The 18,117-nt window shown below is 48.5% G+C and overlaps 1 protein-coding gene across 16 annotated transcripts in view; it reads right to left on the bottom strand.

Moving 5' to 3' along the window:
* The window catches only part of THRB (thyroid hormone receptor beta), a 445,747-nt gene extending 428,083 nt beyond the window's left edge, over window positions 1–17,664 (bottom strand). For 3 of the 16 annotated variants that reach the window (XM_086380822.1, XM_086380836.1, XM_086380849.1), the window contains exon 1: window positions 17,354–17,489. The gene's annotated coding sequence lies outside the window, so the exon portion shown is untranslated. Of the gene's footprint in view, window positions 1–15,911; window positions 16,147–16,313; window positions 16,666–16,962; window positions 17,244–17,353; window positions 17,490–17,548 lie in introns of those variants that run through there. The other 13 variants (XM_086380820.1, XM_086380834.1, XM_086380847.1 and 10 more) reach the window with 8 other exon arrangements.
* Between the last annotated feature and the right edge of the window lie 453 nt (window positions 17,665–18,117).

Here is an 18,117-nt window from a genome sequence, read left to right as displayed (position 1 = left end):
TCCGGCGGGTGGAGGGTAGGGAGGCTGCCCAACATTCTACAAAGCTCAGGGCAGCCCCTATAGCAAAGAACTGGCAGCCCCCAGATGTCTGCAGTGCCCAGGTTGAGACCATGACCCAGTGGTACAAAGGTAAGCCTGACAGGAGCCAGAGGAGAAGCTACTAGGAAAGACAATGCACTCAGCAGGCCCACTGGGCTATTTAGGGCACTGGGCGAGAGAGAGGGAGACAGCGTGGATGGAGATGAGCTCAAGAAGGGGGTCCGGCATCGGCTGCCCGCCCCTTCCACTGGATCCCCAGTCAATCGCCGGTGGGCTCGGTTCCGCTGCTCCCGCTGAAGGCAGCCTACGCCTCTTCCCAAGCACAGGCTGCAGAGAAGGCAGCCACCCTCGGGTGGAAACGCACCATGGGCTGCCCTGTGGGGTGACGCACCTCTGGCGAGAAAGGCTCCCCTGCGGTGGGTGTGGACCCCGCCCCGGCGCCCATCGGCTGGGCTTCCAACTGCCAGAAACTGCATTCCTTTGCCTTGAGGCGTGCTCTTGGCTGCCCAAGTGGCAGTCCTAAAATGCCAGGAAATCAACTGCCTCTTCAGGCAGCCCTGCACCAATGCCAGGCAGGTCTGGATGAATAGGTCCCGGCCCCCTTGCCTCTGGGTTGGGCAACCAGCAGACCCGCTTCACACTGTCTCCCAGGGCTCTGCAGTGTGCCCACAGTGGCGAGGTGCTTGGCAACACCCCCTCACTGGCGGCTGTTCCTGTCCTGCCCCCCTCCCCCCCACTCTCATATGGGTGCTTTCTTTACCGTCCCCCTAAAATAATTTGCATTTCAATTCTCAGCTCAGGGTCTGCTTCTGGGAAACCCAAACTCTAATGGCAAGTCTTTGGAAGGGACACTGCGGGTGTCGGTCACTTGATCCTCAGGTTCCTCGGATGTGGGAGATCTCTGGGTTCTCAGTCGCCCTCTCTCAGAGGGTCTGACCTTCCCACCCCCTGGTCCTAAGAACAGAATCCCGGGATCTGCTGAGCCACGGGCTCTAGACTTACTCCTTTCAGACCATCAGAAACGCGGCTCATGCCAAGTACATTCCAGTCTCTCCCACATCGTTAGCTTGAGGCTGGCAGGGAACCCAAGCACAATCCCTACAAGTCTCAAGTGCCCCTGAAGTCAAACCTCTGCAAGAACTTAAATAAGTAACACTTGACTCTGGGAGGGAGGTCTTACTCTAGTGCCGGGAACAGGCAAAGCTGGAAACAAGGGCGGCCGAGGGTCAAACGAACTTGGACGGATTACCAGGGGGGACCGAAAACCACAGAACAGCAACATGGATCAGCCGTTTCAAACCCCTGCGAGACAAAGGAGAGACGTGAACTGTAAGCCCCCTCGGGGCGATGCTAAATCACTCATCTTCCCTACAGCGGGCATCCGAGATGCTAAGGAATCTCAAGAAAATGCTCGGCGCTTGAGGCATGTGATGGCGGCAGTGTATCGAGGGCTCCCCACGCCACCAGCAGCAGGCCAGTAGACAGCGATGCACCCGACGCCTTCCAAGGACTCTGACTCCTCGGGGACGGAGCCCTGCCCTGAGGGGGTCCCACAGTCTCTGAGGACTGGCGTGCAGCTCAGGGTCTGTCCACAGGAAGCCACTCCTAAGGGTGGCTCTTTACGAGTCCTCTGAAGCCAGTCTTCTCTGATTGTGGGTGCCGGCTGGGTTTCATCTCTGCTGAGAACATCCACTTTGGGGCCCTGATTTCTCGCCAGCGTAGGTGGGGGGGACAGGAGATCTTCTATCTCAGTTCTTAGCTGTGTAGAGCTTTTTTTTCTTTCCTTCTTTCTCTTTTCTTTAAAAAAGGGAAAAGAACAGCAGAGCTTTTCTGCTGGGCAATCTATTCCCTTATTTATAATGCAGGACAGCAGCGCCTTGTAAGTGTATATTCTGGTTCATCTGAGGACACACGGTTGTTCATTTTAAAATTAGATTCATCCTAATTATACAAAAACAGCCTGCATGTGGTTGGTCAAAACAGCAGGACAGCATTACTCAGCACCTACCTTCTGAGCCTGCCATCTAGACTCCACTAAACTTCTTTAGCACACAGCCCCTGCCCTCTTAGAACTTCAAATCCAGCAGAGAAATAGCCACCTCATTGACCAATGTGAGGTCTGGGCAATGAACAGTGAGGAAATCCATATAGTAAGAGACTTAACATGTACTATTACCTTTGGACAAAGGGTTGAAGGAAACTGTCATTAAAGGGGTACGTTTCAGCAAGGAAGAAACAGAGATCATTTGGATCACAATCCTAATGAACCAGGGCAGGCCTGGGGAGCTCCCTGCATGAAGGATATTTGGAAGCTGGGTTGAAACAGAAGCAGGAAAAAATATATGCTAGACTGTAAGGGACAGAGGGCTTCCTTGGCGGCTCAGATGGTAAAGAATCCACCTACAGTGCAGCAGACCCAAGTTCCATCCCTGGGTCAGGAAGATCCCCTGGAGAAGGAAATGGCAACCCACTCCAGTATTCTTGCCTGGAAAAGCCCATGGATGGAGCAACCTGGTGGGCTTAAGTCCATGAGGTCGCAAAGAAGCAGACACGACCGAGTGACAGACGCTTTGACTATAAAAAGGAGACTGTTACCAGTAAATGCATCCTAATGATTTAGAACTGAAAAAAGAGTAACTAATAATACAAAGTGATCAAGGAAATTTGATTTCCTGCCTTTGGAACAATCAGGCTCCATACTTCTAGGGTGCAGGTTGACGTAACACAATCAATTTTACAACTTCTGAAATAATAAGATAACGATAAGACTGTTTCCCCATGTACCGCGCCCTCCCAGGCACTCTGGACTGACTACAGAGTTCATAACCACAATCTCATTTAGTGTCCTCAACAAGGCTGTGAAGTATCAATACTATTTTTATTGTACAGATGGGGTGGCTGGAGTTCAAAGTGGTTAAGTAACTTGTCAGAGAGACCGCAAGCTAGAAGGTGGCAAAGCTGGCATCCAACTCAGTGCCTGAGTGATGCCACCCTCTACCCGTAACTCCTGATCTCCCCCCAGCGCCCCGGCTCTCAACCAGGCCAGGACCCCAGGCCCCCTGTTTCCACCCTCCCTGCAATTCGCACTTTGTCTCTCAGAGAAGGGGGATGTCTCTCCTACCTGCTCTGTGACAGGACTTTAAAATAGGACATTCCTGGTGCCCACACTGCAGGCTACCCTTTGCCCCAGGGATCCTAGTGAGGGGCAGTAACCAGTGGGGCGTGACTGAGAGAAGTAGTTCCTTCTTGTGACGGGATAGCAAGGAGTAGCTGGATTCAAAAAGATACATGCACCCCAAAAGCAATACTACTCACAACAGCCAAGACACGGAAATAACCTAAATATTCACCTTCAGAGGAATGGACAAAGAAGATGTCATACATATATACGATGGAATACTGCTCAGCCATAACAAAGAATGAACTAACGCCATTTGCAGCAACATGGATGCAACTAGAGATTATCAGACTAGGTGAAGTAAGTCAGAAAGAGAAAGACAAATACCATACGATACCGCTTACATGTGGAATCAAGAATACGGAACAAATGAACCTGTCTATGAAACAGAATCACTGACACAGAGAACAGGCTGTGGCTGCCAAGAGGGATGGGGTCGGATGAGGGATGGATTGGGAGTTTGGGATTGGCAGATGCAAGCTACTATATAGACGGATAAATAATAAGGTCCTACTCTAGAGCACAGCGAATTACACTCAATATCCTATGATAAACCACAGTGGAAAAGAATATTTTAAATAAATAAATATATATATAACTGAATCGCTTTTATGTACAGTAGGAATTAACACAGCCTTGTAAACCAACTATATTTCAATGAAAAAAAAGTCTTAGCTGGATTCTGTACTTGAGAGGCACTTATCAGGATTAACTTCTTCATACTGCAAGTTTTAATTTTCATAACTACTGAAAAATATTTCACAAAAATAGACTGTGCCATCAAAGACAGCCCTACTTAGGGTAATATAAAGGCAAATGATTCTTTTTTTACCTTTTACATGTCTTTAGCATGATACCTCTGATCACTGGTTGGTCCCAGTTCTTAATGAAGTACCGGTCCCTTACTCTCAGAAGAAGACATTTTAATAATAATTAAATGATAAGTTTTCGAAAAGGTAAAATATGCAGAGTCAGAAGGAAAGAGCTTCTTTGTTCTCTTCACTGACCTCACTTTTATTATTCATTTCTCTCTTCCACTTCCTTCACCAGATGCATTTCTACAGAACAGGCTGAATATCTGATCAAACACATTAATACATTTATAATTTGGGAAGAAAACAAGCAAATATCCTTTTTGACTAAAAAACATTGGGCTTCTCCATTGTAGTAAGGAATGATAAATAGAATAAATACTAGGAAACTTGCTATTTTTAGTCAAGATATTATGTAATGAGTCATTTATTTAAACTGTCTAAAGCTCTGTAAAACGATTCCAGGAAAATGGCTTCAACTCCTCCGTCAGCACACCAAGAATCAGCTCTGCCCTCTGCTTCCTGATAGCTCCACTTTTCATTTTAGTTTCCTTTAAAAAAATGCCAGCACAAATGAGGACCTCCTGTATAGCACAGGGAACTCTACTCGGTGCTCTGTGGTGACCTAAATGCCAAGGAAATCCAAGAAAGAGTGGATGTATGTATGTACCTATCTGTCAGTCACTGAGTCGTATTCAACTCCTTGTGACCCTGTGGACTGTAGCCCAGCCCCACCAGCTTCCTCTGTCCACGGAGTTCTCCAGGCAAGAACACTGGACAGGGTTGCCATTGCCTTTTCCAGGAGATCTTCCTGATCCAAGGATTGAACCCAGGTCTTCTGCTTTGCAGGCAGACTCTTTACCATCTGAGCCACCAGGGAAGGCCTTATGTATATGTAAGGCTGATTTACTTTGCTGTACAGCAGAAACTAACACAATATTGTAAGCAACTCTTCTCCAGTGAAAAATTTTAGAATGTGTCAGCATCATTAGTAATGTGCCAGTTACACCAGGCTTGATCGGTAAACTCCCAACACTATATACATATTATGACCCACACAGATTTATTAAGAAGTTCAAGATGACAGTCAAAGACTCAAAGGAAAAGGCAGGTGTAGGCAGATTAAAAGTGACCCCGTAAGAGCGAGCAGGAAGGGAGAAAACAGATCTGGGTCAGCTAGGAGGGCGATCCTGCACTAAAACCCAGATGTGGGTTACCTCGTCACTATGGAGAGGTTTCCACCATGTAACGCCTGGTGGGCTGCCATCTGTGGGATCGCACAGAGTCGGACACGACTGAAGTGACCTAGCAGCAGCAGCAGCAATGCCTCCAAAAGCACCAAGACAGCTCTCTGAGGAGAGCCTCCCAAGAACTGAAAAAGAGTGGCAGAGAGGGGCAGATGACTCCCGCCCCAGCCCAGGGCCATCCGGGAGGCGGGGCTGCATGTCCCCTCCCACTTCACCAGGTGTGGGCAGGTGATCGCTGTCGCTGGTGGAAGTGGAGCAAAACGATGCTGTGTCCCTTCCAAGCCGAGGCAGGGAAGAGGCCCGTTCCACACCGTCTCTTCCCTTCTAGGGGTCTGACACAGTGAGGACGTGACCTCGGAAGCCTTGAGCTGGAGACGGAGGGACCAAGACCCAGGAAATCCGGAGTCTCCGAAATTCACACACAGCAGAGCCCCCAGTGAATCCGGAACAGCAATGAAAGATACAATTTTACTTTCTTTAGCCCCTGCCCGTTTTGTTTTTTTTTCCAAAGCTTGATGTTTTCCTAACCAACACATATGGAGAGAAAAGGTAAGTGTCTCAATCACTTGAAATAATGCATAGAGTTTCTTTGTGCATGGAATTTGATAGAATCATAGATTTTTAAGGCTAAAGTTGTACAGCCCAATTCTAGCAGCTACTGGCCACCAATGGCAATTGAAAACTTGAAATGTGGCTAGCTGAGGCTGAGATCTGCTACAAGTGTAAAATATATACCAGATATTGAAGGTTTAATACAAAAAAGTAAAAATCTCATTATTATTTCATATTATGTCAGTAATTTTTGAATATATTAGATGAAATAAAATATACTGTTGAAATCAAACACACTGGTTGCTTTTTTACTAATTTATAGTGTGGCTACTAGAAGATTTTAAACTACCTATGTGGTTCACTTTATATTTCTATTGGACTCCTGCTGGGATAGTAGGTGTCAGCAAATTACATGCCACTGTTTTTGTAAATAAAGCTTTATTGGTACAGAGCCATGACTATTTACATACTACCTATGGCTGCTTTTCCACTACAGAGTAGCTGAAAAGTAGGACTCTCAGAGTAGTCCTGAAAAGCTCAACATTTGTATTATAATGGCTTATTATACAAAGTGTTTGTAGAAGATCTGTTTTGGGTTACCAAGAAATAAGACCAATGATAAGAAGTATCATGCTAAGGACATAGAGAAGGAAAAGAAATAATTGTTTGTCTTTGTATCACCCTAGGTAGGGCTGTCCTTGACTTACAAGGGTTGTCCTTGCAAAATATTTGCAATATTTTTGAAAATTAAAATTTGCAATATGAAGAACTTAATCCTGATAATACCCAGATAAAGAATAATTTTGAAATTGCCTAATTCACCTACTCTAACTACTCCATGACTAAGGAAATTAAAGCTCAGATAAGTGAAGAGACTTGTCCAAAATATTTTTACTCTAAATTAAGTGGTATTTCCATAAGGTCATTATCATTCATTCACTCACTGATTCATACTCTCCACCCATCTCTAATTTTCATCATTAAAGTAATAAAATCCCTATCAGAAAATCAACTCTTAATAGCAGAGGAACCCTTGAGTAATACTGGGCAACAAATAGGCTGTAAGATAGTTTTTAAATTAAGCTTCATTTGAAAATACTTTAAAGAGAACCTATCATGTAATCTGCTTTCAAATTAAACTTGAAATTACCCCAAACGTAGAGCCAGCTTGCTAAAAATATTCCTTATTGGAATTAAATGTTAAAAATTTGCCACATCTTGGAGAAAGTGAAATCTGTTCCCCAAGACTTCACAGCAACATATAACTGCCTCGTTCTAGCAGCTACCCTCATGTCAGTATATTATTCTAGAACCTTTCACTGGGCTCGCCATTTCCAGTCTCCATCCCACTCAAGACCTACTCCAAAAAAACCCTTTCAAAATAAAACTCTCATACGCTAACCCTTAGTCTCTTCAAGATAAAACCCACTTTCCTTATTTGGCTTCGAAAGCCTTCATCATGTGGCTCCCACCTGCCCCCATGGCCTCATTTACGGTCCTCTGCACATCCAACTAAGCTCCTTGCAATCCCCAAATGTGTCATACTTCTATCCCATTTCATACACTTGCAGATGGTTTTCCTACTCCTAGAACTCTCCCCACCCCCCATACATTGTACTTACTCCATCACAGAACTTACTTATATTGTAATTGATTGTAACTGTGGAAGCACTAATTCTACCTCTGTGGGAGCAGTTAATATTTAACACCTCACTGCAGGTCCAGTGCTACGTTACTTCATTTAATCTTCACTGTGTTATAGAGGAGACAGGGGCACAAGCAACAGAGTCAGGGGAAGACAAGACAGGAACCCACACATCACCACTCTTAGCCAGGTTCTTAATTCTACACCAGCGGTTTTCAGTGGAGGTGATTTTGCTCCCATGAGACATCTGGCAATATCTGGAGACATTTTTCAATGGCTGCAAGTATCTAGTGGGGTAAGAGGCCAGTGATGCTGCTAAATATCCTATAATACACAGCACAGCTCCTCATAGGAAAGAATTGTTCAGTCCCAAATGTCGATGATTCAGAGGCTGAGAAACACTGCTGCTGCTGCTGCTGAGTCGCTTCAGTCGTGTCCAACTCTGTGCGACCCCATAGACGGCAGCCCACCAGGCTCCCCCGTCCCTGGGGTTCTCCAGGCAAGAACACTGGAGTGTTCTGCTCTATGCTAAATTAATGCCTGTAGACTGACCCAGGAGACTGAGCATCTTTATAGCAAGGATCTTTAAATGTTCACCATGGGGATCTACCACAGAGCCTGGTACCCAGTAGATGCCCAGTGCATATAGGATGGATGGGTGGATGGATGAATGCAGGAATGGAGGGATTAATGGATGGATGGGTGCGTGGATGGGGGTGGATGTAGAGATAGAGGGCTGGATTGAGGAATGGATAGATTTCAGGAGAAAAGAAACAAGGTGATGTTTTTAAGGCTTGGTTCTGTGGCATCTGAAATAAAAATAAATTGGAAGACACATTTTTAATTAACAGTAAATGAATTCATATAGAGTACATTCCAGAGGATGCCTTAGCCTTAGCAATACCTCACGTGTATGAATCTGTAGTGTGAGATCACATTAACAAGCTAAGGGCCTAGGAGTATCTTTCAAGAATCCCTCACAGGTACTATACTACAGGATAAATTGATATGTTCATCATCCACACAGGCCATAATTTACATTGGTTTTTTTTTAGATTTCCTGTATAAGGTTCCCCTGGTATCTTTAAAAAAAAACAAAAACACAAATAATACAAAGATACACAACTGTATGCTTCCTCCTGTTGTAACTACAATTCAGATATAAATACATTATTCTAGGTTTCCAGATGCTGGGAGTAAAATAAGGAGGAGAAATTACAATGAAGCTGAGGTGAAATTCAGAAAAGTAAACAAAAATATATAAGGCAGAAATAAACCATTCTATGCCTGGAGTCAATTAATTTATCTAAATACCAGAAATGAAGTCAAGAAAAGATATTTTACGGTTATAACATTTTTAAAGTAACAGCAATTGAGCCTAATCTTTATATCATCACAGTGGCAGCATTAAATACTATTGAATACAAACGGATAGATTTTTCTACAGAAGACCATAAAGGTTCACTGTGAGTGATCGCCTATCATAAAATGCAGTAGAAGGGGCGTCCCTGGTGGCTCAGTGGTAAAGTATCCGCCTGCCAGTGCAGAAGACATGGGTTTTATCCCTGATCTTGGAAGAGTCCACGTGCAGAGGAGTAATGAGGCCTGGGAGCCACAACCTCTGAGCCCATGTGCCTGGAGCCCATGTGCTCTGCACCCAGAGAAGCCACTGCCGTGAGCAGCCTGTGCATGGCAACGAGAGGGTGGCCCCCACTTGCCACTGCCAGAGAAAGTCCCGGCAGCAACAAATACCCAGCACAGCCAAAAATACATAAGTAATTTTAATTAAAAAATGTAGCAGAAGTTAAAGCCTGCCTGCTAATCCACCACAGCCATGTCCAACTCTGCGACCCCATGGACTACAGCTCCCCAGGCTCCTCTGTCCATGGGATTCTCCAGGCAGGAATACTGGAATGGGTTCTCATGCTCTAAAGCAGATGGGACTATTTTTTCGGTAAAGAATCTGTCTGCAGTGCAGGTGACCTGGGTTCGATCCCTGGGTTGGGAAGATCCCCTGGAGAAGGAAATGGCAACCCACTCCAGTATCCTTGCGTGGAAAATCTCAAGGACAGAGGAGCGTGGTGGGCTGCAGTCCATGGGGTCGCAAAGAGTCGGGCACGACTGAGTGACTAACACCATGAATTATTCCTCACAACCTTTTGCATCCAACTTTGGCCATTTGTGGCCACACACACACATGAGAATATGGTGATCAAATACGTTTTGGTACATGCTGCCCCTGTACACGAGCATAAAAAGCAGGCTCTGGAAACACTTGCATTAAGTTGTTAACCTGAGGACTTCCCATAGAGTAACCAGTATAAACTAAAATCAGGATGTGCCCAGACATTCAGGAGCGTGGAGGAGGACGGAAACTGATGACAGGCTTTGCAGCTGGGGACATCAGCATGGCTGTGGCGTGTCTCTCCGTGGGAACCGCGGCTGCAGCCAGAGACGAGCAGTGCCTTTCTCACTGTACGTGAGAACAGGACACAGACTTGTCAGAGGAGCCTCTGCGAGTACGGACATGCAAGTGGGGAGATACTGATGCAGACGGGAGAGAGAAAGGAAAACGCTGACTGGAGCCCAAGAACGTCGCGATCGCTAACCTCAATCATGAACTGCTGAGCAGCTGTTCTGAACAACCAGGGCTGAAATCTGGGGAAACAGTCTTGAGACAAACGAAAGGAAGGAGGAGTGTATCAAGACCTTCCCGGGAACCACTGAACAACCTACATCACAAGTGTCAGAAGACGCAATGGGCTCCGAAGACGACGATCACACAGCCTGCCATCCAAACAAGGGCTGTCTTCTCCACTCTCCTCAACACAGACACTCCTGGGCCTCCAGAGGAGTCAGACAGCGTACTTCTCAAATGAAGAAGATACACCTGCGGTCGATCAGCGTATCTGTCCAAGCTTTTGCTTTCATCAGCTCATCATTCATGACTTTCTGAATAAAAAACCCTGCATTCTTGATCACAGAGGAGAAGCCATGATACCTGAAAGCTCTTTTTTTTTTTAAACTAGGAAGTTGAGTAATGAGTTCAGTTCAGTCCTTTCCTAATTGTTATATGTGCCCCGTCTACAGTCCAGTTTTGGCATACACACACACACATGCAGGAACACACATGCATATGTTATTACACATATTATATACAGTTATCTACACAATGCAAATAATACAAATATTACTGTATGCCGTGTATACACCTATACGTATCCATACATGTATATGTGTATGTCAGAGCATCTGTCATGAAGGAAAAGCTACAGTATGCTTCCTGGGAGAGAGCCAAGCTCCTGGGTCCTAATTCTTGGGTCTCCTGACTTGTCACTTGAAAAGGATACTTAAGTTCAGAGCAGAGCTCAGTTTCTCACTCAATAAAAATAGTACCACAGAAGAAGAGCTGCCAGGACATAAAGTCTCCAAAGTGCCTTGAAATTAGGACAGTATGGACCAAACAACGGAGAAGGCAATGGCATCCCACTCCAGTACTCTTGCCTGGAAAATCCCATGGGCGGAGGAGCCTGGTAGGCTGCAGTCCATGGGGTCGCGAAAAGTCGGACACGACAGAAGCGACTTGGCGGCAGCAGCAGGAACAAACAACATGAGCATTAAATGTAGATCACGATTCTAGCTGTCAGTTGGGCAGATTCCTGAGAAGACGTGGAAATACTATTTGTGACTCGGTAATGTGCACATTCCCCCTCGCCCGCACTGGCCTAAATGTCACAAGTGACTAACACTTTAGGCCCTTAAGGTGGAGAGTGAGCATCCTTAATCAGAGATGCACCAGCCTAAATGTATTCAATCCCAGACCACATGGATCCCAAGAGAGTCCTGGGTAAATCGTGCTGCAACTTACACTAATACACATGGGTGGGAAACCTCACAAAACCATCACCTCCTCAGATTAATAGAAGTTTATTTTATTTAGGGGGCCACGTGAGGGACCCTGACAGGCATTCTATTCCATCACAGTGGAGACCACTTCAGAGTCTCTCCGCATGAACATCACCTAGTGTCTCACAGTTCACTAGGCTGCATGCTGAGCTGCAGAGCAGCTAGAGGGGCCAGGCACACAGTAGGTACACAAATCTTTGTAGCCTAAAAGAGAAATCAAGTCAGGTAATTAAAATGAATTTAAATAAAGCAAGGAGTTCACCTGCCGTCTGTCGTTCAAGCAGCTCAGACACGAGAATAAACTCTTCTAGCAAAATTCTCAGCAACTGAGCGACTTCCCTTTCACTTTTCACTTTCCTGCATTGGAGAAGGAAATGGCAACCCACTCCAGTGTCCTTGCCTGGAGAATCCCAAGGACAGGGGAGCCTGGTGGGCTTCCGTCTATGGGGTTGCACAGAGTTGGACATGACTGAAGCGACTTAGCAGCAGCAGGAGCAGCAAAATTCTCTGCTGTGATATGGACATACAATGTAAGCCAGGCAGCAAACATTCACTTGAACAAAACTAAGTCAGAAGATGACACCAGACACAGTACCAGACAGGACAGAGAAACACGTTCCCTTCTGCCCCTCCCATTCATTCTTCCAAAGGAGCATCTCCCTGAGCCCAGATGTCAAAGCCATGGCTAGATGCGCTATGAGTCAAGGATGAGGAAACCCACAACCCATCATCACGGTTCAGAGGGGAAGACAGAGATGAAACAGACAGAAACAAACAAACTGTCCTGCAGGTGTGCGCTTAGTCACGTCTGACCCTCTGCAACGCCATGGACTGTAGCCCGCCAGGTTCCTCTGTCCATGGGGTTCTCCAGGCAAGAATACTGGAGGGGGTTGCCATTTCCTAGTCCAGGCGATCTCCCCCACCCAGGGATCGACCCTGTGTCTCTTGTGTCTCCTACACTGGCAGGCAGGTTCTCTATCACTGCACCACCTGGCAATACAGACTAACGCACAAAGCATCAGGGCCACCTGCTGAGAGAGGTTTATAGCCGTAGGGCCATCTTCCAGTACCTGGACCTGAACCGCCCTCTCAGACTGCTCCAGTTCAAAAGCTTGGCTGAGACACTGGATATTTGAGAAAGTCAGCTTAAAGAACATGTTAACCATTCATTCCTCTAGGTCTGAGCTCTATTTCTGCACTAGAGACAGCGTCCAAAATCTCCACCACTGAGCATCGGAGCTCAGGCCCCCAAAAATAAAGTCCCACCAGGTGACTTTCCATTACTATACTTTCTGCATCGTTTTTTCTCTTGCAGGTTGGCAAAAGACTTTACCATATAAAGAGCTTTACTTCATTTTCTGTAGAAATGAAGTTCAAGTTACGTGACAGGATATTTCATGGGAGTATAACTGGTTGGCATGCGTGTAGAGGTAACCCTTTACAAATGTTATCTGATTTATCCTCACAGGTTCTGTACATACTTGCCACCTCAGTGACCCCCTCCCCGCCTTTTCTTTTCTGTTAACTTGGACACAGAAGTTCAGAGCTAAATTAAAAACTGAAACGCAATAAGCACTTATTTCAGTTTAATTTATGCCTAAGATGTTGATCTCTCTTCCTTCATCATTTTTACTGGTCTCATCACTTTGTGGGCTTTTTTTTTACTCTGCATTACTGATACACGTTACTGGAAGTCAATACTCTGTCAACAAAAATAAATGACCAGAACCATCCATTGTAATCTCCTTTTAGTCTCAACTGTCACAAGAGTTTTCATGAATAGCTAATTTGAAGACGCCCCCTTGGGTATCACACCTCCGTCACTTGGAAACTCAGATAGTGTAATATTTGCCGTAATTATCAGGTTCAGAATCTGTTTATGAAACGGGGCAAGGAGACAGGAAAGAGGCTGACTGACTGAACTTACGTGCAGGGTAGCGGCCCAGGGTATTTCCTGATCTACCAGCAAGGGGATACTTGTATTGTGTGCTGGGTCTTGAAAGTCCCATTCGCCCCTTCCCCTACAGCTACTTTTGCAGACCAGTGACACCACCACATGCCCTTGGGCCCCTTGGGGCTGCCAAGGCCAAAGGAGCTGCCAGAACTCGCTGAGTGAGAAGGCACTGCGATCATCCAGCGATGTCTGTTCCCTGGAATCTCACTCTCAGCACTGACAATGCCTCTGGAACTCATAAGCGTCTGCTGAAACCCAGGGAGCTGAAGGTCAGTGTCTTCAGGGAGAAGGTAACATGTAAGACAAACCGCTGCTGAGGGTTTCCAGGCACTCAAGGCAAATGCCCCCAGGAAGAGCTCACAGAAATAACTCTGAGTTGTCACAACACAAAACAGGGCCAGCTTTCATATCAAAGGAGAGAAACTGAGCCATTTACACGTGGCGCACACACAGGTACAGACCTTGGCACACCCCATCCACACTCACTCAGATGCTTACTTAAGTATTTGTGGGAACACGGGGTTTGGGCACAACCATTTATTTACTCAACAAAGATTTATCCAGCACCTACTTGTGTGCTAAGCACCGGTCAAGATGCTAGATAATTATGAGTAAACAAGGTAGTCAAGACTCTTTTTCTCATGGACTCTATATTCTAGACAGGGGAGACAAGTACTCAACAAGTAGCAACTGAAATGAACAATTCATATACCAAATAACACCACGGAAGAGGGATAAAGGTAAGCAAAAACAATGCAAGGGTTCTGAGAAGCAATGGGAGCCTGCCTTTGCTCCAACATCAGGGAAGCGCTCTTAAAAGAAGCAACACATAGTCTTACAGTACAATGACAAAAAGGAGCTCAAGAAACCAACCATCTTTACTCTGATTTCCTTCAAAAAGATGAGCATACTAAAACGAAATGTGCAATGTCATTTGTGGCTCCACACACCATGTTTCAGCAACTGCAAAATTCCCAGGAAAGGAAAAGGATCCATGACTTTCTCCACTGGGAAGGAAAGTTCAAGAAACCTCCTTTTCCCAAAGTTGCTAAATTAAAAGGGATCTTTCTTAATTTGCCTCTATAGCTAAATTTGCTACAAAGAGTCTAAAGAGGGGTAAATGGAATGCTAATTTCTCTTTTAATGTCAGTTACTTTATAAAAAGCATTTTTCAATGTCAATAAAATTATGCCTTTGCATTGTAATGCCAACAGGAATTGCTTTATTTAGGAAAAGTCTATGGCTAAATTCAGTATCATTTGCTTTCACTTGTTGAAAAATAGAAGCAAATCACATTTACTAGCAGATGACACAACTTCAACACACAATTAAACTTTGAAATTCATTAAGATTCTGATGATATCTATTCAACATGCACAAATAATAAGTGACTGTTCACCAAAGCCTTCACATATCTCATCTTGAATAAGTTGCTTGATATTGAATTTCTGTCGAAGTCAATTAAAACGCTTAGCTAGCTGGCATGAAAACTCCTGAAAACATCCACTGCTTAGAATAACTTTCATTAAAACACCTTTTTCTTTCCTGTTTCCTAGTCCCTGCCTTGTTTCAGAATCGGAGAGGCAAGCAGCAGTGAATCAGGGAGCTGATCTGTCACTGTGAATATCCAGAATGAATCCGTGAAATATTTTGACTAACATGCAATTTGTATCACTGTGCAATCCAGAGCATGCTATATATTACTGCAATGTAAATATTCATACTAAAAGAAGGTCAAATAAAATTATTGCCCCAAAGGTCTACATTACCCAATATACTGATACTATTAGAAACTGCTGTGCTCTGTTATTAATACACTGTCCAAGGAATGCTGAATTTCTTGAACTTCAAAACAGGTCTTTGACTGACTCTCACAAGCACCTAGGATCAATAACATGCTAAGGAGAAGACTTTGTTTCATGTATTTACTAGGCTTAGTGTTTGAATCTTCACAAATTCTGTGTGTGAGAAGGGCGGATGTCTGCTCAGGTAAACGCTCGTCTCTTCCTTCGCTTCACTTGACGAAACTGTCATGCTTCCAGACCCCACCTTGAACATTTCCCATTTGGGGAAAATTCTACATTGAACCTTCCAGACCCAAAACACTCACCCCACCTCCACTGAAAACAAATCAGAAGACTTAAGATTTAACAGTAATAAGAACCTGATGATGGTCGCTGGGAAATAAAAAGCACCACATCCACCAGGAGTAAAAACTCCCCCAAATGAGACCTTCTCTGAGGGGTGGCGGGGGTGGGGGAAAGCGCGCAGCTGGCACCACTGCGCGGATCGGAACCGACTCGAGACGGCCCAGGGGAAGATGCTGCGTCAAGAGAAGCGAAGCAAGAAGCGCGACCCGGAGGCAAGCGAAATCATCCGCAAATCCCCGAGGAGGTGGGCAGACGCCAAGTCGCCAGGCGCGGGCACCGGCGCACGCCACCCGCGGGGTCCGTGCCGCCTGCAAAGCCCTGAGCTGCGGGGCAGCAGAACAGGGGCTGGGGGACCCGCCGTCCCTTTAAACCGGCTCCGCCGCCACCCCCCACCCCGCCCCCGCCCCTCAGCCCCGCTGTCTGCCAACCTTTTCCGAACCCTCGTGTCATAGAACTTCCTCATCATGGAAACTTCCACTGGGTTCGGCGCCGAGGATGCCAAACTCCGGGTCACAAGGAGGCTGGCAACCAGCCGGGGCTCGGGGTCCGAGGGCCACAGCCGCCCCAGCCGCCCCGCTCCGCCGCTGCCCACGCCGCGGCTCCCCGAGGGTGCCCGAGCCGGAGGGCACCTCCTCCCCGCGGCGGGGCGCGGAGCCCCGGGGGCGGGCGCCCGGCGGCTGACACCCCACCCACGCCCGCCCGCCCGCGCGCTCGGCGTCGCCGCTCGCACCCCGAGGGGTTCCCGCGACACCCCCGCCCGCCCGCCCTCCGGACAGCCGGGACTGTCGCCCCCGCACCCCCGCCTCCGCGCCGTCCTCTCGCCGAATTACCGGGGCGCTGGAGCCGGCCGGGTGGGGCGCCCCCGCCGGGGGAGGCAGCCTGCGGGCGCTGCCCGAGCCCGGAGCTGGAGGGCCGCTTCCCCGGCGCACTCGCCTTATTCATGCAAAGTTAATCCCCGCCGCGTCACGGCCGCCCGCCCGAGGACGCGCGCCCGCCTTGGCCGAGCCCCGCAGTCTCCACCCTCCTCCGCCCCCTCCTCCCGGCGGCGGGGTCCCGGGAGCGCGTCCTGCAAAATGTCAACTCCCCGGGCGGAGAGGGGCGGCCGGGCCGGGGCCGCGCCGCCCGCCGGGGCCGCTCCACTTTTATAGGCGCGGGCGGCGAGCGCGGCCCGGCCGCCGAGTCCCCGCCTCTCGGGCCCGCGCGCCCGGCCCGCTCCGGGCCGCTGCCCTCCTCCGGCCCCGGCGCCCGCGCCGCGTCTGCCAGCCGGTGACCTGGTTTCCCCTCCGGCCCGCCCGGCGGCGGCGGCGGCGGCGGCCCGGAGCAGGCCGGCCCGGATCCTCCCGGGGCGCCGCGAGGAAATGGCCTCCCGGGCGCCCGCCGGCCCCCGACGCCCCCGCCCCCGACGCGCCCGCCGCGCCCGGCCCGCGCCCCCCAGCCCCGCGCGCCCGGCCCGCGCCGCCCGGCTCACCGCCTCCGCACCTGCCGCCCCAGGTGCGGGCGCCCCGGGCCCCGTCCCGGCCGTGCCCTCCACCCCGGAGTCCTCCCCCCGGCGGCGATGTCGCGGCCGTTTTGGTGGCCGCGCGTCCACCCACCCGGCTGCGTGCGCAGGGAGGTTCGGGCTCGGGCGTCATTCCTCTAGTCGGCAGAGAGGAAGGGACGGGGGACGGGGACACGGGCCGGGAGGGGTGACTTCCAGAAGCCCGGGCTCCGCCGGGCCCCGGCCGCCGCGCTCCTGCCTCCTCCTCCAAACCACTTGTGGCGCGTGTCGGGGCAGACGCGGCGCTCTGGCTCCTCCTGGGGCCTCGCTCCCGCCGGGCGTCTGGCGGTCCCCCCCATCGCCAACCCCGGGACTGGAAGTTTTGGAAAATACCTGGCTTGCGCTTGAGGGAGACACCTCTCTGCACCACCCCGCACATCCTGGGAGCCCGGCGCGGGGTGCAGACCCCGCACGGGTCCAGAAAGACCGCCTGGATCGTTTGTCTTTGCCCGGGACACGTCCAAATAAAACCCGGAAGACAAAAATAATTTATACTCCTGAAAAGTCCTGCCCGAGTCAGATACGCACTTCTAAAATCCACTCCCCACCCTAGTCCTGAAGGCCGAGGGTCCAGGCCGGGAGAAGAGGAAGCAGGCTTCTGCGGTTCTGGGCTAGAAGCGTGCTTGTGAAAATCCTCGGTACCCAGAAAACGAAAATGTCATCGGTCAGAAGCTCGGGTTGCCAGAAAGCTATTTGGACGACAGGGTATAATGATTTTCTTACAGATAATATTAAAATAATTCCGACTTCATTATTCAATGTACACATGTATTAACATAACCAACTGTTTTGACAGAGCTTTGACCTTTTTTTAGCCTCAACTGTCTGAACGATGATTTATTGGAGAGTTTTCTAGATCTGCAGCCAGTGACGTGTGTTTTAGTCCCAATTCTTGTGAGCGTTCCGGGGAGAGGGATGAGAAGCCTCTTGACAGAACTGTCAAGAATTCAGAAACTGCCCTGCTCCGGGGCGCATCGTTGCAGACCCCAGGATTCCCTGGAGAGATGGAGGGACCTCTCGCTTCAGAGTCCGCGGACCCGCTTTCCCCCTGGGTCCTTGGCAAGAAATCCGGGCTTTTTTTTTTTTTTTTCCTTCAC

The sequence above is a fragment of the Bos grunniens genome, chromosome 27 (genome assembly GCF_055505025.1).
Source record: "Bos grunniens cultivar Pamir isolate PY7600 chromosome 27, Bosgru_T2T1.0, whole genome shotgun sequence".
Classification (NCBI taxonomy): domain Eukaryota; kingdom Metazoa; phylum Chordata; class Mammalia; order Artiodactyla; family Bovidae; genus Bos; species Bos grunniens.
The sequence above is the reverse complement of the archived record's forward strand: the minus strand, read 5'-3'. Positions and strand labels throughout refer to the sequence as shown.